The sequence below is a fragment of the Acipenser ruthenus genome, chromosome 27 (genome assembly GCF_902713425.1).
Source record: "Acipenser ruthenus chromosome 27, fAciRut3.2 maternal haplotype, whole genome shotgun sequence".
In the NCBI taxonomy this organism is placed as follows: Eukaryota; Metazoa; Chordata; class Actinopteri; order Acipenseriformes; family Acipenseridae; genus Acipenser; species Acipenser ruthenus.
This window is the reverse complement of record NC_081215.1, coordinates 20,716,396-20,728,888: the sequence shown is the minus strand read 5'-3', so window position 1 is coordinate 20,728,888 and position 12,493 is coordinate 20,716,396. Positions and strand designations below refer to the sequence as shown.

Sequence of the window (12,493 nt, the reverse complement as noted above, 5' to 3'; positions counted from 1 at the left end):
ATTCTGCAGTTTTAGGAAAGAAGAGGGCGCTGTTATCTTGCTTCCATGAATGTTTATGTAAAAGAAGAAAACCAAAGCGATGCTTCAGTAAACGATAATTAGAACGTGTGTTTTATCCTCAATTTTGTAAAACGTGAACAGTCATGGGGAGATTAATCTACATTGTGTTTTAATTATTTTTTTTAATTATTATTATTTTTCTCTTTAATAAAATGTATTGGCACGTATACATTAATGCCAGGGCTGCTTCCTATGGGATATTTATTATTATTATTATTATTATTATTATTATTATTATTATTATTATTATTATTATTATTATTATTATTATTTATTTCTTAGCAGACGCCCTTATCCAGGGCGACTTACAATCGTAAGCAAATACATTTCAAGTGTTACAATACAGGTAATACAATAAGAGCAAGAAATACAATAACTTTTGTTCAAGTGTGACAAACCACAATTCAATAATACAGCAGATAATAGTGATAGTTACATCAGGATATGATTAAATAGTGATAGTTACATCAGGATGTGATTAAATACAAAGTACTACAGGTTAAACTCTTGGCAGATTACAGTTTTCTGAAGTACAGGATTAAATGCAGTAAAATAGGGGGCAGATAAGAGCAGAATAAAGCACATTTACATGAGGGGTGATAGTGTCCCAGGATACAAACAGAGGACCTTTTATACTACAAGATTTACAATCTGGTAGTATAAAAGGTCTGGTAATTGTGTAGTAGTTATCTTGTAACTCTACAAAGCTTTGCCAGGAATTTGTACTTCACTGTATATAAACCTTTATTAACACAGCTGCAAAACTGTGGTTAAATAGAAAATGAGCTGCAATTGTGTGTGCCGTCTGGAGTACAGTAAAAATATCTATCATTTTAATGAGCATGTTCTTCATGGTTAAAAGTAAACATTAAAGTGCTTCAGTGAAAACTTGGGTTACTAACCAACCATAACTTTGTAAAGAGGTATTGGGTGAAGGGAGTTATAGAAGCATAATATTGCATTGCCTTTGGAAAGGGGAACATGCAGATGTTTGAAACAGCAGTAGCTCACCAATGGTCTCAAAAGCGAGCCTTAACAATCCCTAATGAAAGACAGAAATGCCTTCGGTTAAGTTCCTGCGGGTGTTCTGTATTTGTTTGGGTTCTGTAAAGAGCCCATTCTGTATATCAAACCTCAGTGGGTTTTGTGTACTGGCTTTCAAATAGAACCAGTTGTGTTTTAATGGTTCCATGTAGAACGTAGGCAGGAACCGTAATATGCTCTGTCTTTGTATATAGTTTGTACAGATCTCTTACTAGTACCCAGTGTTTTTTGTGTACCTGTACCCTAAAGTAAGTTAAGTAATAAGAGCCCAGTTCACTACATTTTTTAGTTTTATGAAAAATGTTTTCATTGTTTGTCTCAACTTGATTAACTCAACACAACTGAAGTCATTATTCGATCCAAAATAATACTTTACTACATTTGCTTTGTCTGTTGCATGAATTTATATCTTCTTACTAATAATAAAGAAATCACAGGTGTTTATAAGTGAAAAGTAAGAAAAATAGATCCACATAAAAATGCGATATGATTTCATATCGAATGTTAAATCTGTTTACCAATTATCGGGTTACTTGTGCCTAGGAGCTGGTTATTCCAAGAAACAGGTACTATTATATTTCCTTTGCAGGTTTATTTCCATGACCCTGTGTTATTCATTGGCTATAGTGTGGGAATGTTTAGATAAATTAATGCAAGTGCATCACGGAATCAAAGAGCATGCATGAGAAATCCTGCGCTTGCATTTCAAAGCTCCTACAGGCTGTTTTCATATCATTATTATGGCTCCATTTTATTGAAGGTCTTGCCAATGTCATTAAAATACAATTTCTTATCTCTAACCTTGTTCATCCCTGTGCTTGTTAATTTGTACGACAACAGAAAGAAACCATGGATCCACTTTAATAAAAGTATTTGACGTATAAAAGTATAAATTAGGTTGTGACCCCAAAAAGACCACATCGTTTGATGTTTTAATAAATGAAATCAAGCACGATATCAAGCTTATGCTTAAAAAAAAAAAAACTAATACCAAAGGCTTGAAATATATTTTTTTGCCTTTCAGCCAGCTGCTGTGTTTGGAATATGGATTTCTGTTATATTTTGTTTTCCCTGTGGAGCACACACTCAACCAAATGACAGTGTTCTTTACTAAGTAGCAGGGTTTCCTAAAAATGATGACCTGATCTGTCAAGTGATATGATAATACGTAGTTCATGCTCTGTTTCCCTTAATCATAAGTGTCAAATGCAATCCTACTGCACTGTGTGCCAGCTTCAAAGCTTGAAGTGCTACATTCAAACAATCCTGTACAAAGTACAGCATCTTGCAATAGGTTTTGTCTTTCTTATTTTGTATGGAGAGAGTACATAGGCTTTTGTTTAATTCTAGTTTAATTCAGGAAATCAATCCTACTGTAGGTTGGAAATATTCTACCAGCAGCTTTCTCATTTAGTTTGGTTTAATTAGCTCAGTGTTTTGACGGTGTAGTTTAACTGAGCTCAATTTCCTGTTTATAGCTTGGGCCAACATTGTGCATGCAACCATTGCAGCCTCTGCTGGAAAGAGCACATGTTACTTTACGCCAATACAGAGCACCGAGTGGTCACAAAGCAATTAATGTCATTGCAAGTAAATCACTGTATGGGATCAAATGGAGCTGTATAAACACACTATGCAGCACTCATTAGGACTCAATGATATGACACGGAATATTTTGAATCAGCTTTAGAATTATTATTCAGGTTGTTTCTCTAAGCAAAATCAATGAGCAATCTTTTTCTCTAACACATCTAAGCTATTTCGGTAAAGCACACGTTGTTGAATGTATTGTGTGGAGGTGTGAACAATACAGTGGTTATGAGAGTAAACCACTTACGTACAACCTATGTTGAACACATATTTTTCTATGCTGTGCAGTGTAAGCAATATACACTGTTGACCATACGCTTTGTAAAAATTACAAGCGAAGGCTGGCTGGCAACGAATCTTTACACAGTACAAACTGCACTTTGCTTTGTTAGTGTTTTTATGAGTCTGTATATCAAGATATGGCTCAGCAAGCCTCAAGAGTGGACTTGCACCCTATTTATGAAACATGGATGTAGGCACTTTTGAGTGACATGTTTATAGGTACTAGTACACATTTTGGTATTTCTAACCTGACTTACATTTCAATCTGCCACCATACCCTCCTTAACATAATAACATCAGTACTTAGTAATAGCTGAGTGATGCTCCTGGTACTTTAGTAAGCTTTTTTAATGTTAGTGTGCCTGAATGCACCTTACAGGATTATGGCACATTCCTCCCAGAGTATTGGCGCCACAAATGCATGTTCATGTTCATCCTACTGATGCTCATTTGGATTGAGATCCAAGGATTGTGCTGGCCGAGGAAGATGACAGATACCAGAATCATGATCCTTGAACCATCCATGGACAGCAGCAGCATGGTGGATGATTGCAGGCTCATCTTGAAAGGTGCCCTGTAATTCAGAAGGGAACTCGCCTCGTTCATTCTGAACACTATCAGTGAGTGGTGACTGGCTTAACTTGCTTAGTGTCATCCTGCAGCAAATCAAACCAATGTTATTTAGGAATATCACACAGGTCTATAAATTGGGGTTCTTTTTTAATTGCATTTTGATTTGTGATTGTGCCATGTTAAGAGTCATGTACTAAAATATGTAAAAAAATGTGTTTCCTGGACTGCCATTTCTGGAAAATGTACAGTTTATCACATTGCCCGTCATTTACCAGCTATGTTTTCAGAGTTCTTAATTATACCTGACTGAACGACTGCAAAGTGAATTCAGGCAGCAGTCCATACTTTTGTACATAAACATACTGTGTTGTGCCAGATGGCTAGCGTTTCTAGCAGTGTGATAAATATATATATATATTTCTATTTATTATACCTTCTTTTTTTTTCAAAATTCAATTAATATTTTGAATATTAAAAAATAATCTGTCAGTTTACTTCAACCTGAGTAAAAAAAAAAAAAAAGCTGTAAATTATATTCAGTTTTAATTATAGCCCTGCTTTATTGTGCCTTACCAAATAACAGAACTGTGATGAAGAAACAGTGATAACATAAGTAAGAGACTGCACAACTTGTGTTCCACCTGATAAATAGATTACAAGTGCTTGTAATGGCATTATGGCTCTAATGGAAGCCATGGCCATACCACCTTTGAAACCTGTTCCGCGGTATAAGGAGAACTGTAATTACTATTATGTTGACAAAAACATAACTTACCTTCATCACTAACTTTTTGTTATTTACGTCTTCTTTAAACACACTATAAAGATAGCAAGAGCCATATTTACAATTTTGAAGAACAAAAACCATTAAACTGCTAATAACAAAGAATTAAAGAACATTGAGATTAACAACCTAATTACATACTGAAAAAAATAAAAGTTTAGGTTGCTTTTTTTTTTCATTAACTTATTATCGTTTAACAGGAAACTGTCCAGCCAACTGTGTATCAAGCTTTGTATCCTAATTTATATCTGACACTGAATTTGAATAAGATATTCAGCTAGACCTCAAATTATGTATAACAGTATTTTGAACTTTCACTTTGGCAGAATTGCTTATAATTCTGTTTTGGTTTGCTCTTAAGAGCTTGCAAATTACAGATCACATAAGAATTCCTCATCTCTTAGCAAAAGAGCAGTGCTTTTGTTTTCCCTTGCAGCCAGAAAGTTGTGGGTTTAATTTTGGAGCTGTGAAGTTTAACTAACTGTATGTGGATGTTGCTACATGTTTAAGATTAGTCAATACTAGGCAAGTTGTTTAGAGACTTATGGGGTATAAACGAGTTGAACCTATTTCATTTTTAAACCTAAATATTAAAAGATCTCCTCATCACCATTCATACAATGACTAATAGACAACGTGGCTTCTGCGGTTTTGTTCTAGGATTTTGATGGTTTAGTGTGCTGTAACTGACCTCAGGGGAACACACAGATACAATCTCACATTCTTACCAAAAGGATCATTTCATTGACCAGACCCATGGGTGGTGGGTGAATCATGTCAGGAGCCAGATCTTCCCCTCACTTTTCTTGTCGATCTCCACGGTTTAGCTGCTTGTCTTGTTGATTGATTCTGTTATCGTCTTGACAGAACGAAGGCGCTACCTACCTCCAGCTGTAGAAGTTAGCTGCCTGTGGCTCCTTCAGTTTTATAGATAATGTTAACCTGAGTTGTTGTTTCAAACTTAGCACAGAGCGTAGGGCCAGAGGGCAAAAGTTATTCTAAAGAGACTTACAAATGCATGGGATATATTACCAGGTGAAGTAGTATAATGATAGTTGATGGTTATAGACAAAAGCTGCGGGCATTATTTCAGTCAAATGGAAACAGTACTTGTAATGCTCTTTGAGAAGTATTTATCGGCAGGTATTCAATAAATCCTTTCATTAACGTGTTGATTTAAAAAGAAATAAAAGCAGTACTTCCGTTACCTTTACAATTGAGTACCAATCAAGCTGATTTGGAAGCTAATTTTCCTCCCATCCGAGACCCTTACATTGTTACTGCCATACCGAAAATTCACTTCCAGGCGGCTTTTAAAACACTCAATGCGGACCTTAATTGCCATTGATTGGTACTCAGTTGTAAAGGTGAGGGAAGGTCAGCTTGTCTTGTTTTAAAATCAGCACATTAATTAATGGATTTATTGAATATTACCTGCCGATAAATACTTTTTAAAGGCAATTATGAGTACGAGACTAATATCAGCACACCCCTATTTTCCACTGTAAGGTGAAAACTGCAGTCATTATCAGTTTGATTAAACCAGTGATGTCAGGGGACAGTGTGCTTCTTCACTATAGCATAATGAATTTTAGACACTAGCTTTAACAAAATCATTATTGGTACGCAGTAAGTGGGAAAGCTTTACAGCTATGTAGGATGAGCCAAGATCTGGGAGGCCAGTGGAGGTTAGCTTACACTGGAGCCAGATAAAATCTGGAAAAGCAAAAAACAACCCTGAGTCCAGTCTTACAAATATGACTTGAGAGCAGAAAAATGACAAGCATGCTGGTACAGTGTGCCATCATCTACTACTCTCTGGTAGTTTCAAAGGAACACACAAAAACAATGTTAAAACCCATGTGAATAGTACAGGCTTATTGAGAGATAAAGTTCATGTCTCAAAAGAATAAGTGATGGGTGCCTAATCTTTGGCAGTGACAGTGAACTCCTCTAGGGCGTTATGAGCTTTAAGAGAGGGTTAGACCAGGCTGGAGCATGCTGCTGAGAGCAGAACATTTTTCAATGATAAACTCATTGGGAGCAGTGTTTCTCAACTCCAAAAGCTTGAGTCAACAGTGCAGGATTTTGTTTTTTTCTTTCAATAACATCATTCTGCCAGACAGACTCAGTGTTTCACGTCATTTAATAACTGATAGGAAAGAAGACTGCAAGCCGGGCTTTTCAGTGCACACAAAGACTTGCAGTCTATGGGGATTTTTTTGTGCCTATCAGCCAATGTTTATGACATTTTTCCATTTTTCTGATCACCGGTGCTATTGCATTTTATAAAAAGCGTGTTTGTTATTACTTGTTTGCATAAGACGATGGGTGTGTGTCGGATTTTTGTTTTCATTTTCATAAAATAAGCCTCTCCAGCCATATTCTTGCTTTGCAGAGGAAAGGCTGTTGTGAATCATAACAGCAAATTAGCCATCTACCTTGCTGGAAGGCACAATAATTAAATTTGATTTTATTGAGGTATACTAATGAAAATGTAGGAACGCAATTACCTTGTGTTGGAGCAGCTTAGCAGAAAGCAATTTGGTCCCAGTTTTACCATTAGACGATAGGGTTTTGTTTATGCAACAAGCTATGCATTGTCCTTGTTGTAAGATTATCAACCATTTGCACAGAGCTGTTTTTTAAGCAATAAAACATTGAAAGTAAACTTTGTAGTGAAGGATGCTATGTTGCCTAGTTAAATTTAAACACAGTGGCATTCTTTACCCTGGACTAAATGCAGGAATCGTTTTGACATAGTTCAATGCTCAAGCACAGTACACCAGTGCTCTCCACTCATTTAGACTGCTCTGAATGCTTTAGGCCAGCTGTGGGACTCTACATTTTAACTGTCAAAGTCAGAAAAAAATGCGCTTACTGCCGTGAAAACAAATCGGTTCATCTTTAGGGGTCCCAAGGCCAGCTTTGTTCTAAACATTAGTAATTTTGTAATGCAAACAAGTCAGTTTAACTTAATATACTATATACTGTATGTATGTACACTGCTGTGCAAAAGTCTTAGACATGTTGCATTTTTCTACTCTGATACATTATGAGCATCAACAATTTACTTAAAGCTTCCACTAGTGTTTTCTACAATGATAATCCTTGACTTGCATAAAGAAGGAAAAACATTCAGTGAAATAGCTTGCATCACTTGATTTTCAAGGTGTGGTATTCAAAGCATAATCAACAAGTACAGAGAAACATCATCTGTAACTGACAAACCCAGGACTGGAAGACCCAAAAAGCTGTCTAACAAGGATGAGCAATACTTGAAGATAATATCCTTAAGGAATAGAAAGAAGACAAGCGTTGAATTGACAACAGAAGGCACAGGTGTCGTTGCCCATCCATCAACAGTCCAAGGCACCTTTGACCATTGTTCCATAGCCCAGTTTCTGTGTTCTTGTGCATATTTTAGCCTTTTAGTCTTGTTCCCCTTTCTTAACAGAGGTATTCTTACAGCAACACATCCTTTAAGTCCTGATTTCAAGAGTGACCTTCGTACTGTTGATTTGATGGACAACGACACCTGTGCCTTCTGCCAGTTCCTTCTTTATACAAGTCAAGGTTGTTATAATAGTAGAAAACACTAGTGGAGGCTTTGAGTAAATTGTTGATGCTCATAATGCATCAAAGTAGAAAAACGCAACATTTCTACTAAGTCTAAGACTTTTGTAGTGTAAATATACAGTATAACGTGTGGTGGTTCCAATTTATATCACATATCTGACAATGAGTTGATGTCATAACCGTCATTTGGATTCCTATAGGAACAGCTCCTGTTTGAATACTTGTGTGGATGGTTTATAAAAGGGATCCTGCATGACTCAGTACAGGATAAAAACTTTTACCCAGAATTTTTGGCTCTGCACTGAGCATGTATAATAGGGCACCGGTTTGGCATAGCATAAGGGCAGACTAAAAACAACAAGATTACAGCATGCGTTTGCCTTCACACTCAGAGTCAGGTCGACCAACATGCAGATGATGCAAAACCAGCAGATTAGCTAGTGCCAATAACTAGCCAAAACATTCGAAAATGTTCAGTATTATCTGGTGTTAAAACGGCAAATATAATTTAAAAAGGTAGTCAGCAGGATTAACTCCTGTGTTAATATTATTCAAATGCTGTAATAGCCTTTCCACATTACAAGAATTGTCAAGCCCAGGCTTCAAACGCAACTGGAAACCCTACCCTACCTGACTGTCAGAATACCAGTGCTAATTTTGCCATTCAGTAAATTGTAAAAACCTGGTTTATCAGCAGGGCAGGACAAGCTTGTGTAAACAGCTTAAATCTGGCACCATTCATCAAGCCGAATTCTGAGAATTAGCCAGATTATGAAGTAGGTAATATAACTTTGTATGTGTAAACAAACAAACAAACAAAACAAAACTAATTGAATACCATGTCATACTTTTACATTACCCAATACATTTTTTCAACATACTACAGCTTACCCCCACAGTTCTTAAAATCCTTTGGGTAAACCAGATACACTCAGACTTCTGAAACAATGGCATTTGCCTTGGAAAAAAAATGAATACTGAGAGACTGAAGCAAGAAGCGCAAGCGTTTCATAAAGCGGCCTGCTGTTTACTGTATTAATATAGAGGGAGGAGGGATACTGTTAGTATTAAGAAAAATTCTTTGTCTGTATATTTGAGTTGGTTATGCCATGTATGTGCTTTGGCAACACAATTATTTTTATTGTCATGCCAATAAAGCCAATTTGAATTTGAATTTGAGAGAGAGAGAGAGAGAGAGAGAGAGAGAGAGAGAGAGAGAGAGAGAGAGAGAGAGAGAGAGAGAGAGAGAGAACAACATGTTTCCATGGAAACTAGCCCAGCCTGCTGTCAGCATTCCCCGGGCTCATTTTTGGTTGGAAGAGGTCATGCAAGGAAGTTGTAGAGAAAGATCAGCAGGTATCTCGGCTGAAACGACTGGTTTTGCAGCAGTCTAGCTAATAGGGCAGATGTTTGTCTGGGAAATACAAAACTGAGAATGGAGTGGAAAGAGAAACACTACAGCTTTCAGGTAATTAAAATCGTCTTTTTTTTTGGTCTATAATGTTTTCTTGAGTTTACTGTAAAAAAGTTTGTCTAGCAATGAGTGCTGCAGTGCCGTTTTCAGCATAACTTTGGCATATCTGTCAGGGATGATGTCATACAGAAACAGTTGGATTCTATTAGGCAAAAACAGAGAAAACGTAAACATTTCTTCGTTAACGTACATAGAAAACGTGACCATATTTGGCCATTTACTGTGTTTGTGATCCTCTACATGTAAGAGATGCTAAATCGTTTTTAACTATATAGAACATTCATAAAACGATATGTACAGTAATGCTATATGATTTAGTCAAATATGTTGCTGTGGTTGCCTCAGTTTATGTTAGATAGTTACAAAACTTCTGATCGTAAACTTAACGTTATTCTCGGTTTCTAAAACTTTATATTCTTTTAAAGTGGCATTGCTAAATAACGGTACACAACAGTTAAGTGGGCAAAACATGTGTTTTGTGTTAGACAGAAATTATTATGACTCTTTCTTTGGTAGACATATACACATTTTCACGAACAATAAATACGCGCTACGTTTTTGTTGCTGTGTTCCTTTTGTTTATTCTACACATGGAGATGTAAGCTAGTGCAATTTTACCATCAAAGCAATGTTTTATTTATTTATCTATTTATGTTTGCAAAGAAAGTAGGTAACATTATATTCTTGGCCATCACTTTTGGAAACACGTTCATGTTTTGTCAATTATTATTATTATTATTATTATTATTATTATTATTATTATTATTATTATCTTGCAGCCTTTTAGAGAAAGCAATAGAGAACGTTGTGTATTTATGTATTGTGTCTTACTGTAGGTAACGTTTAAGTTTTCTACAAATTGTACAATTAAATTGTGATTGTATAACATTTTCAACCTTTTATTGCATGCAATAAAATATTGCACAATTTTGAAAACAATACAATTCCAAACTTGATGAAGTCATGACCTTTGAAAATCATATAAGATGAGGTTACATATGCTAGAAAGTGAGGAAAATGATCAAGTAGGCATATGGTTAATCTAATCAGTAATTGACATTCTTTACCCTCTGCATTGGTATAGCTAGCAGGCTCAGCAGCACTGTGTTCTTTCTTGAACTTTTTAAACAGTGAGTCTTTTGTATTCCATCTAACAATGACCTTTCCTTCTGATTGGCTTGCCTTTGTCTGACAGCTGAACGTCAGGGAAGTGGCTGCTTGTTTCCCCATCTCTCTCAAATGCGTGTAACAGGAGAGCACCTGTATTTAAGATATGCTTTCTCCCCAGTATACGCTTGGAATTTAGCCCATGTTGAGGGTGTGTCTGTCCAATCCTTTAATTAAAAATGTTTTGTACACTTTTCACAAAAGGTTTTTTAACACTATTTCAACTGTTTTTTCAAAAGCTTTCATAAATTAATACAATAATTGATTTTATATACAATCAGACAGTTAAAAAAAACAAAACAAAACACTGGGTTATAAAATGTCATTGCTTTATAAAGAATCTCAGTAGCCTGATTACATTACATTGGGGGCATCAGTGATACACACCAAAGGTGTTTTGATTGATTGATTTATTGATTGGGAAAGACGTGTTAGTGCGTGACCAGGGTGTATTGTAACTTGAGGAATTTTTACAGCGAGCACATGTAGGCCCAAAGAAGGGAGATTGCACTCCAGGGGCAAAAAATACAATTAGATCTTTATTCATATGCAGCTCCCAGCAGCCTGAGGCTACATATTTTAAACATAATTAATGGTTTAGAGACTAAAGACATTTTAACACAACCCCCTTGCCTTTTTAGGCGTTTTTGTTCTTCTGTTGCTTCAATATTGAGTTAGATCCACATCTGCTGTTGAATGCCATGACATTGCCTTTGAGTTCCTCATTCCAGAAAGTCATGGGAGACTATGACCTTTCAACTCTGTAAGATTCACATGATATACCAAACAGAGTGAGTGAAGCCAAAGCAGCTGAAATCCTAAGCAATAGAACTCTCAGAATGATCTAAACATCATAAAAAAACATGTACAGTATGTCCCATAAACAGGCCCGTACAGTTGATGTTCTCGACACAAATGGTTTTAGTTCTGTGGTTTTACCATAACTGTACAGCTCTGTTGTGAAAACACCTTGCATGTTAAGATAATCTTCACGATACATACATGGATTGCTAAATATGATGATATCAAAGCGTATCAGCTTGCAATACACGCCAGTGAGCAAATGTGTTAAAAAATGTGCTTTTAGGTTATAGTAGGGACTGGATCTACTTGATATTTTGTCGCTGTTTAAGAGTCTCATTAACTTAGAGGACATACTTGTGGGATAACGGCCCACTCTGCTCTGGAATCTGATTGGCTAAGATAATCCAAAAGGTTTTTTTTTTTTTTTTTTTTTAAATTTCAGTCGTTGCCAATTATTTTTTTATTATTTTCTCCCAATTTGGAAAGGCCAATTATTTTATTACGGTCGGCTCACTGCTACCACCCCTGCGCTGACTCGGGAGGGCGACCGCTTTTTTTCACACTGCAGACTCACCATGCAGCCACCCAAGAGCTACAGCGTCGGAGGACAACGCAGCTGTCGGGCAGCTTACAGGCAAGCCTGCAGGCGCCCGGCCAGGCTACAGGGGTCGCTGGTGCGCGGTGAGCCGAGGACACCCTGACCGACCTAACCCTCCCTCCCCCCGGGCGATGCTCGGCCAATTGTGCGCCGCCCCTTGGAAGCTCCCGTCCTTGATCGTCAAAGGAATAGCCTGGATTCGAACCCACGACTTGCAGGCTATAGAGCGCATCCTGCACTCACGTGGAGCGCCTTTACTGGATGCGCCACTCGGGAGCCCCCAATCCAAAAGGTTTTTAATTTAATTCAGATCCATGTTGTAGCAAAAGATGCAAGCTACTGTAGATGTACAGGATCTTGCTGGAACAGGTATTTTAAATTGATATTTTTACATTACAGGTTTTCACCATAATGTAAAAAATGTAGGAACTCAACTAAGGAATTTCACATAATATAAACTATAGCGGTATTTTTAGACTACTCCTACAGTATAGATTATGAGACAGGTGTGTGCCCTTCCCAGTAGTACATGATGTAT

The 12,493-nt window shown here is 36.8% G+C and overlaps 1 protein-coding gene across 2 annotated transcripts in view; it reads left to right on the top strand.

The window, feature by feature from the left end:
* The window catches only part of LOC117432194 (DENN domain-containing protein 2B-like), a 76,428-nt gene that overhangs the window by 739 nt on the left and 63,196 nt on the right, over window positions 1–12,493 (top strand). The window contains exon 1 of one of the 2 annotated variants that reach the window (XM_034053754.3): window positions 9,188–9,380. The exons of the other annotated variant lie outside the window; for it this stretch is intronic. The gene's annotated coding sequence lies outside the window, so the exon portion shown is untranslated. Of the gene's footprint in view, window positions 1–9,187; window positions 9,381–12,493 lie in introns of those variants that run through there. 2 annotated transcript variants of the gene reach the window in all.